General features: G+C 42.4%; 2 long non-coding RNA genes across 2 annotated transcripts; both read right to left on the bottom strand.

Annotated features, from left to right (window-relative positions):
* Nucleotides 1–338: 338 nt before the first annotated feature.
* On the bottom strand, nucleotides 339–7,904 carry LOC122137086. The gene is made up of 2 exons (XR_006154595.1): nucleotides 7,828–7,904; nucleotides 339–1,931 (listed from the first exon to the last, which is right to left on the bottom strand). It is a non-coding gene; the product is annotated as an uncharacterized LOC122137086 (long non-coding RNA).
* A 175-nt stretch (nucleotides 7,905–8,079) lies between these two features.
* Nucleotides 8,080–8,649, bottom strand: LOC122137087. Its single transcript, XR_006154597.1, has 2 exons — nucleotides 8,597–8,649; nucleotides 8,080–8,318 (listed from the first exon to the last, which is right to left on the bottom strand). It is a non-coding gene; the product is annotated as an uncharacterized LOC122137087 (long non-coding RNA).
* Between the last annotated feature and the right edge of the window lie 2,684 nt (nucleotides 8,650–11,333).

Genomic DNA, 11,333 nt, shown 5'->3' with positions numbered 1-11,333 from the left:
CAAGCAGGACACAACCACCAACCCAGAGACACAACTAAATAACTATTTTGGTCTTTGTTGTGGGCAGGCTTGTCTGTCCTTCTGGGATGCAAACAGGGGTATCCTCCCTGCACTTTTTCCTGTTGCAATGAGAGCATTTTCAGTGCCGGCTTCAAGTGCCCCAGTTGAAAGGGTCTTCAGTCATGGTGATACTGCAAATCATCATCATGAGGCCACATCGTGCTCGGCTTGCAGACAAGACCCTCTCGAATCTTATATTTTGCAAGTGCAATACCTTGTGTTGTGGCAAAAACAATTATTAACAAATAGCATCCCAGTGTAAGAGACAAGGAATCAAATTATATTTAAGGAAAGAAATTTATTTTCCTTAAAGAGGTGTGTTCACAATGTTCCAGCAGCTACCCTGAAACACAACAGACCTAAAATCACACTGAAAACAGACAGCCTTCTTATACTGCTATCACCCCCCCCCACTTCTTACAGGGTTCCTTCTCTGTAAATTTCCACTTAACCCCGTAAACCAAACCTAGCTGTTTTCAGAAAAAACAATGGTCCTTCTGACCCCCTGGGCTTTATTATCTTCACATCTCTGAGGTCAACAAACCCTCTGTCTTTCCTGCACTAAAGTGTTCAAAGGCTCTTTCTGATACTGTGTGTTTGTGTGTCTTCACACCCGTGAGGTTAAAGGTCTTTATTTGTGGCTAACCCCTCTGACTTTCCTGACTAAATTACCCACACTAAAGACTTCAAAGGCTCTTTGTTTTACTGTGTGATGTCTTTGTTGCATTCCAGGTGACATACATAGAAATACACAAGTTAAATCAAAAGGAAAAATAAAAATATATATAAAACCCACCCAATGTCTAAGAAAGTAAATAAGAAAAAGTAAAATATAAATTTTTTCTACAACAATTCCTCCTCTTTATCATTCTCTGATAAACGATTTGGATTAAGTAACATTAGTTTTGATAACTTAAAAAAAACACGCTTGTTTCTAATTCTAAGCAAACATGATTATAATTGTTTCAAGTCATTTCATAACAGTTATACTCCTCATGTCTGACTTTCGTATTCCATGATTATTCTTCACATTTCTGTGTTAATGTTATCACTCTCGTCACTCTCATAATCATCACATTTGTGTTCACTATCTATCGGATAAGCGGTCAGTTTTACTGCTTGTATGGGCGTCCCAGCCCTAACCAATCTCTGTACTGAGCTGGAAATACATCTCATAATGCATGGCAAGCAAAACAGAATCAGAATTCCTATCACTACAATTGGCAAAACAGTTTGAATTATCCAGTACATCCATCCTCCCCACAAAGACATAACCCACCCGGCCCACAGGTTGTCAGTACGCTCGGGTTCTCTTACGGCCTATCGCATGTGTTGAATTATAAGCATAAAAATTATCAAACAAATAGTCACTGATATCAAAGTCAAAATGAATTCAGTCTCACAAAGTCCACACATTCCTGGCAGTCTGAATGAGTACCATGGTCTTGAACGATCCATCTTGTCTAGTGATTGGAGCTCTTTGCAATGATCAATGTCTTTGGTTGTGGCTGCAGAAATGGCTTTACTCTGCACACCGGCCTTATCACTCCTCCTGAGTGACCTTGCTCTTGTGCTTGGTGTTTGGGCTTGATCTTGGGGCTTATTATTGAACTTGTTGTTGTTGTTGCTGAGGCTCCTCCTCCTGTTGCCCTTCCGATATGGGCGGATCTCTCCTGCAGTGGCTGGCGTGCACCCACGTAGCTCTCTCTCCGACCTTCACCCCTGTGTGTGTTATCAGCAAAAACTTGGAGTGGCCCTCGCCACCGTTTCACCCTCCAGTTCTTCCTCCTCAGGTCACGAATTACCACGTAATCCCCCGGCCTGATCTTATGCAGAAACGTCTCAGCAACCTTCCTCTGGGCAGCTTTCACCTGCACAGAAATGTTAGATAACAGACAAGACAATTCTTTGCAGTAATTCAACATTTCATTTTCACACACATCCGTTGATGGAAGCCTGAGTTTTACCCCCTTCTATTCCCATGAATGGTGGTCTACCAAAGAGAATTTTGAATGGGCTCAAATTTGTTTTGCTTTCACCAATGAGAGTCCAGTTTCCTCACAACACTTTGCCAATTTGTTCTTTACCGTCTGATTTTCCCGTTCAATAGCGCCTCCGCTGGCGCAATGTGTTAGGCGCAATGTGTTCTCATATCTGAGAACACATTTGACCCACCTGTTTATTGCCTCATTGACAAAATGTGTTCTCAAATGGCCCTTCTAGGTCTGGTTGGGATACCAGTTGCGTTTTGACACCCTGTGCCACATTGTGTGTATTACAGATAACACATCTTTTGCAAAAAAAAAAATTCTCAGCGAATATTGTGAAACCTTTGGTAAACCACAATTCTTTCATCTGTGCAATCATTCCCCCTTTTGATACATGGTCTAACCCATGTGTCAACTTAGCATAATGTTGAAAGAAATGTTTGGGTAAACAGGGCGTTCCAACAACGGATCTCCAGACGCCATCAACCTTCCAGTTGTTTTTCTCAGCTCCTGTGGAAAAAGACTGCATGCTCTGTAAACAAGGAGAAATGTCAAGATTAATGTCAACTTGTGCGCAACTGGTGCTTTTAGTATTATCTTCAGTCTGATCCACAGCCATATCAGCTCTAGCATTTCCTGTTGAAATGAAACTTTTATTAGTATGCGCTGCGCATTTACAAATCGAAATTTTGTCTGGCAACAGAATAGCCTCGAGCAGGTCCGATACCAGAGACGCGTTTAGTATCGGCCTCCCATCTGATTTTAAGAATTTTCTGTGCTTCCACAAAGCACCAAAGTCATGTGTGACCCCGAAAGCGTATCGTGAGTCTGTGTATATCGTCACACATTTATCTGCCATCAGTTTACACGCTTCGGTCAATGCGACCAGTTCCGCTGCCTGCGCAGAATAGTGTGATGGTAATTTGTCAGACTTCAGAGTTTCAAATTCAGTTGTTATAGCATAACCCACTTTATTCTGTCCTGTTTGTGGATCTTTTGAGGCAGACCCATCCACAAACAGGACATTGTCACAATTATCAAGCGGTATGTCTAAAAGGTCTGGACGTGGTGTGCACACCTGTTCGAGCGCTGACAGACAACAGTGATGTTCCTCACCATCCTCCTGTGTGGGCAGAAGGGTGGCAGGATTCAAAGTTGTGCATCGTTTCACAGTTATGTTTGGCATGTCCAACAAAATCGTGTGATACCTCAGCCATCGGGCTGTAGACAAATGTGACGTTCTCTGCTCTTGCAAAATCATGGAGACTGCGTGTGGAACCATTAAAGTCAAATCAGAGTAGCCTACAAATTCTCTCGAGGCCATCACAGCCAGCTCGGCCGCTGCCACTGCTCTCAGGCAGTGTGGAAGTCCTGCAGCTACAGCATCAAGTTTCGTTGAGAAATAGGCCACAGGTTGCAGTCTGTCACCATGAGTCTGCAAGAGAACAGAAGACATAAAACCATTCTTTTCATCGACCATCTGTACAAACGGGCGGTTTATGACAGGAAGGCCTAACGTTGGAGCCATAGCCAATTGCACTTTCATGTTATCAAATGCTTCCACAGCCTCGCTTGTCCAAACAAGTCTGTCACATGACCTCAGCCCTTTCCCTGTCGTTAGGGCTCGTAAAGGCTGCTCAAAAATGGCATAATTAGGAATGAATGTTCTGCAGTAAGCACACATCCCTAAGAATGACAGCATCTGTTTTTTTGTAACTGGTTTTGGCACCTCTTTTATGGCCCGCACCCGTTTCTCAGACAGTGCTTTGCTATTTGGTTTGATAACATGCCCCAGGAAGGTTACTTCCTGTTTCACAAACTGCAGCTTTGAAAGACTGACCTTGTGTCCCCCCTGCTCAAGATGCTTCAGGAGAGTCACAGTGTCGGCAATGCAGGTGGTTTTATCTTTTGCACAGATTAATAAATCATCAACGTATTGTAACAAGGCTGTTCCAGCTGTCAAAGTCAGAGGCTCAATACTTCTCCGAAGGGCTTCGTTATAAATCGTTGGAGATTCACAATATCCTTGACACAATCTTGTAAATGTGTAGCCTTTATTATTGAAATCAAACGCAAACCAAAACTGGCTTTTCTCTTCCACTGGGACGCTAAAGAAAGCATTAGCTAAATCCACCACAGTGAAATATGTTGCATTTTGCGGAATTTGTGACAAAATAGTATAAGGGTTTGGCACTCGTGCTGCCCTGGCAATGACAGCTGAATTTACAGCCTGTAAATCCTGCACAAATCGCCATTCTGTTGGCTGACCCTTATCTCTAATCTTTTTTACAGGAAAAATTGGTGTGCGCACTGGTGAATCATTGCATGGTATAATTATTCCCTCCTTCAACAGAGAATCAAATACTGGCATTATGCCCTGCAATGCTTCACGTTTGAGTGGGTATTGCGCTTGACACGGTCTGTAATCAGATTTGGGGGTGATTACAACCGGCTCGCATCCCTTAATTAAACCCACATCATACTTGTGCTCTGCCCACAATTTTGACGGTATTTCTGCCAAAGAAATATCAATGTCTGAGGCAGAAATAGTTCCCACCCCATGTTTTGTCACATCATTCTTCACAACAGCAGTCATAGTTCTCAAAACCTGCACATCAAAATCGCAGTTTAATTTAAATGCTCCAACACTTTTGCTCTGTGCTATGTCTGTATCAACTTCAACCCAGTCTGTGGCCTGCAGGCACTTTTTCACAAAAAGCCCTAAATCCTTCCACTGCTGCTTTATGACCTTCGACACAGATAGGTGGGGAACACTCTCTTCTGTCATTAAATAACACTGCAATTGTTGTTCATTAAAACTTGCAGAAAGCGCACACACATTCTCTGTCCAGAAAATCTTGTCAAATTTCACACTTTCATTCTCCACATCACTAAACCAAGTTTCTTCATATTGTGAGTCTCGCTCAACTACGACATGTGACGTGCAATGCATTTTATCAGGCGTCATAAACTCTGTGTTGATTGGTGTTGTTCGATCCTTAGCCAATTTCAAAATCATCTCTGCTCAATCAACATCTTTTATCTGTCATTCGTAAGCCTACTGCGGCTCAAATTTAGAACATGTAATTTGTGGTGCTTCCTCAATGCTAATTCCATAGGAATCAGCACTGAGGGTCAAATTTAATTCACACATTAAATCTCTGGCCATTAGAGGCGCGGGACATTTGGGCGACCAGAGAAACTCGTGTTTCAGAGTTCGACCCCCCTCCGTCTCACACTCTAAGGACTCGGTTAATTGTTCAGAGATCAAATGGTCTGAAGCCGAAGTGCTTTCATACACTTTTCCTGTCATTTTCGGCACACATGGCAAGTCACATGGTCGTAAAGTGCTCTGGCACGCTCCGGAATCGACTAAAAAGTTAATTACTACTCCCTCGACTATCATTGGGTATCTTGGCATTTGAGAAAACCCAGTGCTTTTGTACAGTTTTAAACATTCATCAGAAACACTACTCAAAATTTCATCATTCACAACATTGCTCAAAACACACAAAGATTTGCAAGCAGATTCTTCATTGCAGATAGCAGAAAGTAAATCAGTGTATGTGTTTGTGTTTGTGCGTGTTTTGCGTGTTAGAAATAAATGTTCACTTCCCTTTCTTGTAGTCAGCCACCGACCTCCTCGAACTGGACCATCTCCGTCCTGCTCTCCGTCTCTTTCGTTTCAATCAGACCTTACATTCGGGCACGCACTGCTCCAGTGCCCGTCTCTCCTGCACACTCTGCATTTGGTACAGTCTCTGAGCGCATGGTTGTTCGTAGCACACACATAGCACCGCCATTTCCTTCCTTCATCTCTTCCTCTCGCCTTTTGTTGAGTTGTAGGCTTGTTTGGTTCACGTTGCACCATCGCCATTGTGAGTGGTTTTCTGTCTTTCTTTTCCTGCAGCTGGTCTTCGGCGTGTATAGCGTGCATCAGGGCTGAGGTTAAGCGCCCGTTCTTCCACTCCACGTAACTTGCCTTTGTTCCCCTTGAAATTTCTGGTTTCAGTCCTTTCAGAAAATAACTCAATAGAAGGCTTTCCCACGTACTTGGTTTGTTCCCTCTGTCCGTAGGCTCTGTCAAGCCGCTGTGTTTTCCAAATGTTTCAAAAAGTCTGTAATAATAGCTGCTGACAGACTCATTCTTCTCCTGAGTGCAACATGTAATCTTTTCAGTGTCCACACGCGGAGGAAATGCTGCGCTTACTGCGTTAGTGAAATTTTCCACTTCTTTCCTGTATGGTTCTTTGCTCGCATGGTCCCAGTCTGTGTGCACTCGTCTCACGTCCATTGTCGCCAGTTTTCCGCTCACCTTATGCCAGTTCGCTGGACCATTTTCACACCCAGCATCCGTCTCAGTTCTTGTGAAGTTGGGCTGAACTCTTGGCAAAGTAAAAGCAGTTCTTTAGCAATCCTTTCGCCCGCGTCCTGTGGATCCAGTAGTTGTGCCATCGCATCTCTCATATCAGACACTGTCCAAGCTCTAAAAACCAGCATTGGCCCATTCGGACCCGCAACTTCGACCATCGGAGCTGTTATGTTCTGCGATGTGTCTTTCAAAGCTGTGACGCTGATCTTTCCACTTTTAATCGTCTTTGATCTTGTCACTCTCGGCCTGCTGGTGCTCGGTCTTTCTGAATTAGTTGTGCTGGGAACCATTTCAGACGCGTCCCCGAAAACTTCGTGTTCTTCGTCCTCCCTTTCTTCTTCGCTGTCTGTGGCAGCGAGCGCTGAGGCTTGTAGCATGTGCACTGCTGCGTCTGCCGCTGCTCGTCCTCCTCTCGCTTCTGCTTCTGCTCGTGCTGCCGCTTGTGCTGCTACTCGTGCTGCATTTTGTGCTGGTCTTTGGAACGGAGAGCAGTCGAGATCGTGGTCCAGTTTCAGGGCTGTCAGCTCTGCCACGGGGTAGTGATGTTTATAAGCCGGCGGTGCTGACCCGATCTCGGGTGCATATTGGAAAACACAAACACACTTTTCATTAGTAGCATTCTGCTCCGGTGGAGCGGTTTTCTCACACACATTCTCTTTCATTTTTTTCATTTCATCCCTACATGCCAATTCTTTCTGCATTTGCTTTCGTTCTCGCCTTTCAGCCTCTTCTAACCATGGAACAGTTTTCTCACACACATTCTCTTTAATTTTTTTCATTTCATCCCTACATGCCAATTCTTTCTGCATTTGCTTTCGTTCTCGTCTTTCAGCCTCTTCTAACCAACAACCTATAGTCTGCTCACATCCTTTACACACGTGACGAACACACATACAACAACCAATCTGTTTTTCATTGTTCTTTTCAACTGACTCTTTCACAACATTCAGTCTTACTTTACTCAATGTCCCTTCTTTGGGAAAATCATGATATTTGATCAGCTTTTCTATGTTTAGCATACACTTATGCCCATAATTCTTTTTCATTTGACCGAAAACTGGTGTATAAAAATTATCTAGCTTAGGCCTACTGTTTAGTGATCCCATATTGGCTGACTTCTATCTCTTCTGGATTTCCTTCGACGCACGTCTAATAATCTGTTTGAACGTCTTCAACAGATCCGATTTTGTCACCTCAAATCGGCAAGGTTAGCAAAAATGCTCTGTCCTGTGGCTCTTCCGTCCACCTACGAGCTAGTTTTCGATATGAAATTGACTTGAATTCCTCAGGTTACAACTCACTCCTCGCAAAAACCTTCTCTGCTCGCACCAAAGCGATGGTCAGCCACTATGGTTCACTCACAGTCATATCGAATTACACCACACAAAATAATTTACAGTCTCTTACCTGAGATGCTTTTACTGCCACCTGGTTCTTTCTGATCTCAGCCGAGTCACTCTGGCCCTGAAAGCAGTTTTTGGCTCTCTCTCTCTCAATTTTCGAGGTAAGACCAGAGCCTGGTGCTCTGAGATGATCACTTCGTCAAATCCGCTCAGGACCAGAAGAAACTGCCGTGAGATCCCATCCTCGTCGCCAAATTGTTGTGGCAAAAACAATTATTAACAAATAGCATCCCAGTGTAAGAGACAAGGAATCAAATTATATTTAAGGAAAGAAATTTATTTTCCTTAAAGAGGTGTGTTCACAATGTTCCAGCAGCTACCCTGAAACACAACAGACCTAAAATCACACTGAAAACAGACAGCCTTCTTATACTGCTATCACCCCCCCACTTCTTACAAGGTTCCTTCTCTGTAAATTTCCACTTAACCCCGTAAACCAAACCTAGCTGTTTTCAGAAAAAACAATGGTCCTTCTAACCCCCTGGGCTTTATTATCTTCACATCTCTGAGGTCAACAAACCCTTTGTCTTTCCTGCACTAAAGTGTTCAAAGGCTCTTTCTGATACTGTGTGTTTGTGTGTCTTCACACCCGTGAGGTTAAAGGTCTTTATTTGTGGCTAACCCCTCTGACTTTCCTGACTAAATTACCCACACTAAAGACTTCAAAGGCTCTTTGTTTTACTGTGTGATGTCTTTGTTGCATTCCAGGTGACATACATAGAAATACACAAGTTAAATCAAAAGGAAAAATAAAAATATATAAAAAAACCCACCCAATGTCTAAGAAAGTAAATAAGAAAGAGTAAAATATAAATTTTTCTACAACACTTGTAAAAGAGGTAATGACTTATGGATATACTCTGAGTGTGTGTGTGTGTGTGTGAGAGAGAGAGAGAGAGAGAGAGAGAGTGTGTGTGTGAGAGAGAGAGAGTGTGAGAAAGTGTGTGTGTGTGTGTGTGAGAGAGAGAGCGAGAGTGTGTTTGTTTTTGTGACATATCAGGACACAACTTTGTATAATGACATGGGTATGACACAGGTATTACAAGGAGAGGGTGACTTATGAGGACATAACCCATGTCCCCATTTTTCAAAACACTTATAAACCATACAGTATTAGTTTTTTTTGAGAAAGAAAAAATGCACAAAGTTTCCTGTAAGGGGTAGGGTTAGTTGTAGGGTTGGTGTAGGGCAATAGAATATACAGTTTGTACAGTATAAAAACCATTACGCCTATGGGATGTCCCCACTTTTCACAAAAACAAACGTGTGTGTGTGTGTGTGTGTGTGTGTGTGTGTGTGTGTGAGAGAGAGAGTGTGTGTGAGAGAGAGATAGTGAGTGTGTGTGAGAGAGAGAGAGTGTGTGTGAGAGAGAGAGAGGAGAAATGTAACAAAGTTTAATGTTGTATGTAAACTGTGTTTGAGAGAGAGAGAGGGAGGTGTTCAGAGAGGAGTATGTTGGATGTTAAGCTGTTATTTGTTTTATGGACTCAATGTTGAAAATTTAAAACATTTCAAACACTGTTGGCAGAAGTGAAAAATAAATAATTTTATGAAGTTACAATTTTGTTGGATCCCATGATGTATTTTACTGAACATGAGTATTTACAATGCAAATCCAAATTATTTTAATTTACTCATAGTTACTTATATCTTGTCTTTTCACTTTATTAAGATCAGATTCTGCAGGTAAAATTACAATAATAAGGTGACTTGACTTGGACTTGACTTGACTTGACATAGCTTGTGACTTGACTTGACTTGACTTTCCCAAGAAAAAAATACTTGGGACTTACTTGAGACTTGAAGGTTAAGACTTGAGACTTACTTGAGACTTGCACATGTGTGACTTGGTCCCATCTCTGGTAATCAGCGCATCTTCTTGGGGTGAATTATGTCTTATTCCTCTCAGTGCGAAGCAAACAGTAAAATAAAATAAAACAACTTGAACAGTCTCGCTGCTTTGTTTTCTGTGGTATGGGCATTTACAAGCCGCAAGCTTCACGTGGAACATAAAAATATCAATACCACGTTCAGCGCATGGGCGTGGTCACATTAGATATAATGAAGGAAGACGTGAAAGACGGACATCGCGTTGTTTTCATATGGATTACTTTATCACAGAATATTTGTTTTTGGTAGCACTTGCTCTGTTTTAAAGTAGACTTGTTTAAAAGTAGACATGTTAAGCTTTCTATAGATGTATCTCTCATGTGTCTTCGTTGAGTATTCACTGAGTTACAGTTCATTTTAATGATGCGTTTCTAAATGAAGATCACCGCAGACCAAGGCTGAAGACAGCGCACCTTGTTTGTTTCCTTTATTTTATAATTGCACAAAGTTTTGTTGTTATTATGTGTGAATACAAATCAAAGTAGACCCTTTATAGATTCGATGATGTATTGCTCTTATCTGTACAATCAAAACTGAAAGTGTAATTTAACCCTCTGGAGTCTAAGGGTATTTTTGGGGCCTGGAGAAGTTTTGTCATGCCCTGACATTTGTGCTTTTTTCAGTTTCTTATAAATATCTAAATGGCTAAAGTCTAATCTCACTGTAATCAGCACAAACTAGGCTATAATAATATGTGAGCAGCATGTATGTACATGATTGTGTTTTTGAGAAAAAAAAATGTTATGCGTGGTTAGTGAAAAACTAAAAAATGTTAAATCACTTGAATAAGGCAATAAAACACATACAGAAAATTGGTTCCCAGGACTTTTGAGAACTGGAGCTTGTAGCCTAGAATTTTTTTTTCTAAATGATGTGAAAATCATCTTGTTTACTCACTTACAGAAAACAATATATTGATTTAAATTTTCGAAGACACTTTTTGTTGGTAAAAGTCATATGCGAGTAGGCGTCAACTATCATGAATTCACACCTGAGAAGACAAAGGCCTGTCACGACACGCACACAAACAGGTAGATCCAATTGCAGTATGTTTTATTAGGATAATCCAAATCTCATGGTCAGCCAGGCAAAGGTCACAATCCAGGTAAGCAGTCCAGAAACAAGAAACATACACAACATCCGAGAACCACGACAAACCAGGGTGACATTCAACAAGGACTCCGTGACAATGACAGAAACAACCGGGGTATTTATACATAAGGAAATGACAATGCTAACGGGGAATTGGCTGAGTGCAATGATTGATAACCACGGACAGCTGAGTGCAATGAGCAGTGATGAAACAGACAAGACTATGGGAAATGCAGTTCTAAAGTGGAGTGACGATAAGGGGAAGTGAGACCTCTAGTGGCCACCCAGGGAGACACAGAACAGACGCCGTGACACTACCCCCCCTCTAAGGAGCAGCTTCCAGATGCTCCTCAGAACAAAATAACCAAAAAACAAAGAGACCAGGAGGGAGGTGGACTGGTGGAGGCAGAACAGGGGGAGGGATGGCGGGCCAGGCCCGTGTAGGGGAACTGGGACCGGCAGTGATGGCTCCCCTGGTAGCCCAGGTGGCTCGGTCAGATCAGGGGGCCATGGTGGACCCGAAAGTTC

This window comes from Cyprinus carpio, chromosome B4 (genome assembly GCF_018340385.1).
Source record: "Cyprinus carpio isolate SPL01 chromosome B4, ASM1834038v1, whole genome shotgun sequence".
Classification (NCBI taxonomy): Eukaryota; Metazoa; Chordata; class Actinopteri; order Cypriniformes; family Cyprinidae; genus Cyprinus; species Cyprinus carpio.
This window is presented reverse-complemented; position numbering and strand designations above follow the sequence as displayed.